This window comes from Zea mays, chromosome 5, assembly GCF_902167145.1.
Source record: "Zea mays cultivar B73 chromosome 5, Zm-B73-REFERENCE-NAM-5.0, whole genome shotgun sequence".
In the NCBI taxonomy this organism is placed as follows: Eukaryota; Viridiplantae; Streptophyta; class Magnoliopsida; order Poales; family Poaceae; genus Zea; species Zea mays.
This window is the reverse complement of record NC_050100.1, coordinates 122,471,283-122,479,307: the sequence shown is the minus strand read 5'-3', so window position 1 is coordinate 122,479,307 and position 8,025 is coordinate 122,471,283.

Below are 8,025 nucleotides of genomic sequence, written 5' to 3'. Positions count from 1 at the left end.
GCGGGATTTCCACCTCTCTTACGCCCGTCTCCGGCCACCTCGCTCTCCCCCCTTCGCGCTCGCCCACGCGCTCGACCCATCTGGGCTGGGGCACGCGGCACACTCACTCGTCGGCTCAGGGACCCCCCGGTCTCGAAACGCCGACAAATCTATTAATTGAACATATATTTATCTTCTATTTTTATTAAGAAACATATGGTCTACATATTCTTTTAAGTTTCTATTTAATACGGCTATACTTAAACATATATATCGAACCTTATTAAATCAAAATCATGATATCTATTAAAAATGTCATTTTAAAGTTAGAAATAAATTATCTAATTCATTAGTAAGAAACCTATGTTTAACAACATAACTATCATTTTCTTTATTAAGAAAGTATGAGTGTCTATTTAAGTCATTTTAACATCATTATAATTTGTACGCTTTCGGTTTTCTCGTTTCTTTTCTAAATAGAATTTATACGTATAACTAGAAATTCTTTATTTATAATTCTTCTGACATTAATATACTAAGAATTATTTGTAAATTACTAAATGAGACTTTTAATAACATATTCATGGTTGTTATGACATAGATAAATATCTTACTAATCCTAAGTAATTAAGTGCTATCCTTATGAATACATTTATTTATGACTAGTAAAATTTATAGAAATGCGTGGCTTAATTCCTATTTCAAAATTATACTTATATCAAAACTAATCAACTATCGCTCTACACACTAAAGTGAAATCAAATATATAAACGTTTTCTAGTATGAAAATCACTGTTGGGGGTCTGCTTCGTCGCCGAAGGTCCTTTAAGAAGAAACACCTTCGGAAGATCAGCACACAAGCTAAAATAGCGCGAAGGTACACGTCGAAGCTACCTTCCAGGGAGCTTCGGCATAGCGACATGCCTTGATACGAAGGGCTGCACCGACTTAAAGAGGAAAAGACCAATCGGCCTATGGTAATTTGTGTCATGATTGTAACTAGTCGTAGAGGACGTAAATGTATTTTTGACTGAGTTGTGTCCCGTGCCTATAAATAGGTGAATAGTACCTCTATACTGTTCACTCTGACTTGTACTCACTCGTGCATCACGCTTGTACCTTTGCCCTCTGTCAAGCCGAAGGTACAAATGTAATTCAATATTGTTTTTATTCATTCATGATTATATAACAAGGACATATAAATGATGTTATATGATTATTCATGTTGTTTCTCATGTTTCATATGCTTCTTCTTTCATCGATGTAAACTGTGATGATGAAGGTATGTCCTTCATGACCTTTGTCCGAAGATCGTTATATCCTAAGGGAAATAATGCTTCAAAGGACGAAGGGCATTAACCATTAACTTCTTTCTGTGTTGCCTTGTTCTTAATTCATAGTATTTGAGAACAAGTCTCCAACATTGGCGCCCACCTCCGGTGAACTCACTTCCACTTTTGAGCTGATGGCTTCGTCAACAACCACGTCGAAGCACCTTCAGCTACGAAGCCGGTGCTCTCAATAACAGGCGGCTCATGTTCAGAGCCGGCTAACAAGAAGTAGAAGAAGGAAGCACAGAGAAGGGTACATGTGACGCCCCGAATTTGAGAGTTGAATTTTTTCATTCTCTAACACTCACCAAATTCGGGCATTACCTTTCCTCTTTCTTTTTCTTCTCGCTATGCCTTGTTCTTTTTCAAAATTCTAGCGAGATTTAGCTCGAGACCTTGTGCAAGTAAACCCTAGAAATATTTTCTTGGTTGTTGCATCATGCCAGACCATGATTTTTCTTGCTCATGGTTGAGTGATTTGTGAAAAGTATTTTGGAGTGGAGTTTAGAGCTAAATAGGAATTGGAAAAGGGAAATTCCCTCTTCCCCCCTTGGGCCGGCTTCCACCCGCGGCCCAGCCGGCTTCCCCCCTGGCGCGGCCCAGTCAGCGAACCCCCTCCCTCGCTTTGGGCCCGTTTGGCGGCCCAACTCGACGGCCCAGCCGCCTCCCCTCGCTCCCCTCGCGCGCGCCGCGCGTGGGTGGTTGAGCCACTGCCGCCCCCTTCTGGTGGGGCCCACCCATCAGCCCCACCCCCCCAAAACTGCCTCCCTCTCTCTCTCCTCTACCCCCGCGCACGTTTCTCCCTCTCCCTCGCGCAGCTCATCTCCCTCCTCCGTCTGCCCGCCGCTCGGAACCCCCGCCCCGGTTGCACCCTCGCCCCCCCGCGCGATGAGCCCTCCTCCCCCTCTCCCCCGCCTCCCCCTTCTCCTTCCTTAGCCTGGTGCGGCCTCCCTCCCTCTCCCTCGCGTTGGCATGGCCATGGCGCCCCGGCGCGGCGCGGAGCGCACGTCCCCGCCCATCATGGCCCCACCCCCTGCCTCGCGCGGCGAAGCTCGGTTCGGTGCCCGGTGCACGGCCCCGGCAACCTGCCCCACCCCGACGTGGCCCCTCCCTCCCCGCATGGCCTCGCCTCGCCTCGGTGCGGCTCCGGCCCAGCGTGCGCAGTCCCAGCCCCCGCCTCGGCGCAGCCCCGCCCGGCGCGCTCTCCCCCAACCCGGCCACCCCGCCCAGCGCGCGGCCCCATTGCGCTCGGCCCCGTCCCGGCCTCGGCGCGGCTCCCCTCGCCCGACGCAGCTCCCCGTCCCGACGCGGCCCGACCCCTGCCCTTGCACGGCGTGGCCCCTGCGCATCGGGGCCCCGGCCCAGCGCGGCTTCGGCTCGCGCGGCTCGGCCCCGGCGTGTGCGCAGCTCGTTCGCGGCGCGTCAGCGCGGCCTTGCGCGCGCGCGTGCTTGCATGGTGCGCGCAGTGCTTTGGTGCGGCTTGTCGTGCCCTCGGCGCGACGCGTAGCGTCCTATCGCGGGTGACGTGCCCGTCTACCCCTAGACGTGCCCGTTTACCCCTAGCCACCCATCTACCCCCGTGTATTTTATGCGCATTGATCACGTTATTTTTTTATTAATGAAATGGAAACTCAACTCAGAAATTGATTACGTTAATTATCTCACGTAGTTAATCATCGACTTAGTTTAATGACGACTAATTGGAAATAGTTATAACTCGATTAGTGCATGCGATTAATACTTGTTAGTGTAACTAGGTGGAACTAGATGACGTAATGATTAATTATACATTTACCCGTAATACGTTTCGACTGTAGCTTTAGCCACTGCGAGTCCTTTCTTTTTCTCTTTCTAGCAATTGCGAATGCAAAACGTATGTCATACCTTATGCATATTTGACTTATCTGCTCTCTTGTATGGTGTACTGTTTATTTCCTAATTGAAATGGATGGTTGTATGTTTGCGCTCGCATAGATAACGGTTTGGTTGAGGAGTCCTGTCGGGGACCATAATTAGGGGTACCCTCAAGACGCCTAATTCTCAGCTGGTAACCCCCATCAGCATAAAGCTGCAAAGGCCCGATGGGTACGATTAAGTCAGGGATCAGTCCACACGAGTGACTCGATCACGCTTCGCCCGAGCCTAGCCTCGGCCAAGGGCAGCCGACCTCGAGAGACTTCCGTCTCGCCCGAGGCCCCCCTTTTTACGGCGGACACACCTCCGGCTCGCCCAAGGCCCTGGCTTCGCTTAGAAGCAACCCTGACTAAATCGCCGCGCCGACTGACTAGGTTGCAGGAGCATTTAACGCAAAGGTGGCCTGACACCTTTATCCTGACACGCGCCCCCGGCAGAGCCGAAGTGACCGCCGTCACTCCACCGCTCTACTGACCAGTCTGACAGAAGGACAGTGCCGCCTGCGCCACTCCGACTGCAGTGCCACTCGTCAGAGTGAGTCTGACAGGCAGTCAGGCCTTGCCAAAGGCGCCATAGCGAACTCCGCTCCGCCCGACCCCAGGGCTCGGACTCGGGCTAAGACCCGGAAGACGGCGAACTCCGCTCCGCCCGACCCCAGGGCTCGGACTCGGGCTAAGACCCGGAAGACGGCGAACTCCGCTCCGCCCGACCCCAGGGCTCGGACTCGGGCTAAGACCCGGAAGACGGTGAACTCCGCTCCGCCCGACCCCAGGGCTCGGACTCGGGCTAAGACCCGGAAGACGGCGAACTCCGCTCCGCCCGACCCCAGGGCTCGGACTCGGGCTAAGACCCGGAAGACGGCGAACTCCGCTCCGCCCGACCCCAGGGCTCGGACTCGGGCTAAGACCTGGAAGACAGCGAACTCCCCCTCGCCCGACCCAGGGCTCGGACTCCGCCCTGGCCTCGGCCGAACGACCTCCGCCTCGCCCGACCCGAGGGCTCGGACTCGGGCTCAGCCCCAGAAGACGACGAAACTCCGCCTCGCCCGACCCAGGGCTCGAACTCCGCCCTGGCCTCGGCCGAACGACCTATGCCTCGCCCGACCCGATGGCTCGGACTCGGCCCCGGCAACAGAAGACAGACTCAACCTCGGCTTTGGAGGAGCCCCCACGTCGCCCGACCTAGGGCGCAGGCCCGCCACGTCAACAAGGAGCGCCATCATCATCCTACCCCGAGCCGACTCGGGTCACGGAGAACAAGACCGGCGTCCCATCTGGCCAGCTCCGCCAGATGGACAATGATGGCGCCCCACAAGCTCTGTGACGACGGCGGCTCTCAGCTCTCTTACGGAAGCAGGGCGACGTCAGCAAGGACTCGATCGCTCCAACAGCTGTTCCTCCGCCAGGCTCCATCGCTCCTCCGACAGCCACGACATCACGCCAGCAAGGTGCCAAGACCTCTCCGGCTGCCACATTGGCATGTACCCAGGGCGCTAGCTCTCTCTCCGCTAGACACGTAGCACTCTGCTGCACGCCCCATTGTACACCTGGATCCTCTCCTTACGACTATAAAAGGAAGGACCAGGGCCTTCTCAGAGAAGGTTGGCCGCGCGGGAACGAGGACGAGACAGGCGCTCTCTTGGGGCCGCTCGCTTCCCTCACCCGCGTGGACGCTTGTAACCCCCCTACTGCAAGCGCACCCGACCTGGGCGCGGGACGAACACGAAGGCCGCGGGATCTCCACCTCTCTCACGCCCGTCTCCGGCCACCTCGCCTCTCCCCCCTTCGTGCTTGCCCACGCGCTCGACCCATCTGGGCTGGGGCACGCAGCGCATTCACTCATCGGCTCGGGGACCCCCCGATCTCGAAACGCCGACAGTTGGCGCGCCAGGTAGGGGCCTGCTGCGTGCTGACGAACAACATCCCGTCAAGCTCCAGATGGGCAGTCTCCAGCAACCTCTCTGGCCCGGGACGATGCTCCGTTTTGGGAGCCTTGAGTTCATGTCCTTCGACGGCAGCTACGACATGATACTCCTTCCTCCGCCGTGCGACAACGACAATGGCGGCCGACAACCCGCCCGCCGGCGGCGGAATCGACGACACCTTCCCCGCATGGTGGAAGAACAACATTCGAGCTCGCTCCGTCCTCTCCCCCGCCAACGGAGGAGGAGGCGGGGCCATCAAGGCCAAACGGGAGGTCGCGCTTTGTTGGCCGTCGAGCGAATCGACGCCCCCGACGCCCCGACGGAAGGCACGCCGGACGTCGACCTCGCGTTCGAGACGAAGGCAAGCGCCGTCCCCCCGCGACACGCCGACCCCGAGCAAGAAGACGACGCCAGCGCGCTCGCGGAAAGCCTGCAGGACGTCGCCCTCGTACCTGAGATGACGGTGCAACCAGTCCCCGATGTGACTACGTCGCTCCTCGTCGACCAAAAGGTACTGACTAACTCCCATCTTACGTCATTTCGACTCGGCCTCAACCCGCCAAGCGAACTCGCTTTGGCGGGCGCTCTCATCGAGGCGAGTGCAACCCCACTGGGGTTTTGTATGCGGTCGCCTTGGGACCGGTTGACGGACGTCTCAACCTACGGGCCCTCTGGGTCCGAGGAAGATGACGATCCCAACATCTGTTGGGATTTCTCCGGACTTGGCAACACCAGTGCCATGCGGGACTTCATGACCGCATGTGACTACTGCCTCTCCGACTGTTCCGACGGAAGCCGCAGTCTAGACGACGAGGGCTGCGGCCCAAGCCGCGAATGTTTCCACATCGAGCTAGGGGATCCCTCCGAAGGCAACCATCTTGGCATGCCGGAGGACGGTGATCTTCCTAGGCCGGTGCCTCGCGCCGACATCCCGCGGGAGCTAGCTGTGGTCCCCGCTCCGGCGGGGGGTTACGACCCACAACTCGAGCAAGTCCGCGAGGCGCAGGCCAGGCTCAACGAGGGAACAGGAGCGCTTGGGCCGATCCGTCGGGACGTCGGGCAGGTATGGGCGGGCCAACCCCCGGCCGGAGAAATACGTCACCTGCCCCAAGGTCTCCAGCACCGCGTCGCCAACGATGTCAGGGTCAGGCCGCCGCCCGCATCCAGCGGGGTTGGCCAGAATCTGGCAGCCGCAGCGATGCTCCTCCGCGTGATGCCGGAGCCATCAACCACCGAGGGTCGGCGAATCCAGGGAGAGCTCAAGAATCTTCTGGAAGGTGCTGCGGCCCGACGGGCCGAGAGCACTGCCTCCCGAAGGCAGGGATATCCCTCGAAACCTCATGCCGCGACTTCCCGATTCATGCGGGAAGCCTCGGTCTACACCGGGCGCACGCGCAACACCGCGCCTGCGGCCCCGGGCCACCTCGGCAACGAGCACCATCGACGTGACCGTCGGGCCCACCTCGACGAAAGGGTGCGCCGAGGCTACCAACCCAGGCGTGGGGGGCGCTACGACAGCGGGGAGGATCGGAATCCCTCGCCCGAACCACCCGGTCCGCAGGCCTTCAGTCGGGCCATCCGACGGGCGCCATTCCCGACCCGGTTCCGACCCCCGACTACTATCACGAAGTACTCGGGGGAAACGAGACCGGAACTGTGGCTCGCGGACTACCGCCTTGCCTGCCAACTGGGTGGGACGGACGACGACAACCTCATCATCCGTAACCTCCCCCTGTTCCTCTCCGACACTGCTCGCGCCTGGTTGGAGCACCTGCCTCCGGGGCAGATCTCCAACTGGGACGACTTGGTCCGAGCCTTCGCTGGCAATTTCCAGGGCACATACGTGCGCCCCGGAAATTCCTGGGACCTTCGAAGCTGCCGGCAACAGCCGGGGGAGTCGCTCCGGGACTACATCCGGCGATTCTCGAAGCAGCGCACCAAGCTGCCAAACATCACCGACTCGGATGTCATCGGCGCGTTCCTCGCTGGCACCACCTGCCGCGACCTGGTGAGCAAGCTGGGTCGCAAGACCCCCACCAGGGCGAGCAAGCTGATGGACATCGCCACCAAGTTCGCCTCTGGCCAGGAGGCGGTCGAGGCTATCTTCCGAAAGGACAAGCGGCCCCAGGGCCGCCCGTCGGAAGAGGCTCCCGAGGCGTCTACTCCGCGCGGCGCCAAGAAGAAAGGCAAGAAGAAGTCGCAATCGAAACGCGACGCCGCCGACGCGGACCTTGTCGCCGCCGCCGAGTACAAGAACCCTCGGAAGCCCCCCGGAGGTGCAAACCTTTTCGACAAGATGCTCAAGGAGCCGTGCCCCTACCATCAGGGGCCCGTCAAGCACACTCTCGAGGAGTGCGTCATGCTTCGGCGCCACTTCCACAGGGCCGGGCCACCCGCCGAGGGTGGCAGGGCCCGCGACGACGACAAGAACGAAGATCACCAAGCAGGAGAGTTCCCCGAGGTCCGCGACTGCTTCATGATCTACGGAGGGCATGCGGCGAATGTCTCGGCTCGGCATCGCAAGCAAGAGCGCCGGGAGGTCTGCTCGGTGAAGGTGGCGGCGCCAGTCTACCTAGACTGGTCCGACAGGCCCATCACCTTCGACCAGGCCGACCACCCCGACCATGTGCCGAGCCCGGGAAAATACCCGCTCGTCGTCGACCCCGTCATCGGCAACGTCAGGCTCACCAAGGTCCTGATGGATGGGGGCAGCTGCCTCAACATCATCTATGCCGAGACCCTCAAGCTCCTGCGCGTCGATCTGTCCTTCGTCCGAGCAGGCGCTGCGCCCTTCCACGGGATCATCCCTGGGAAGCGCGTCCAGCCCCTCGGACGACTCGACCTCCCCGTCTGCTTCGGGACGCCCTCCAACTTCCG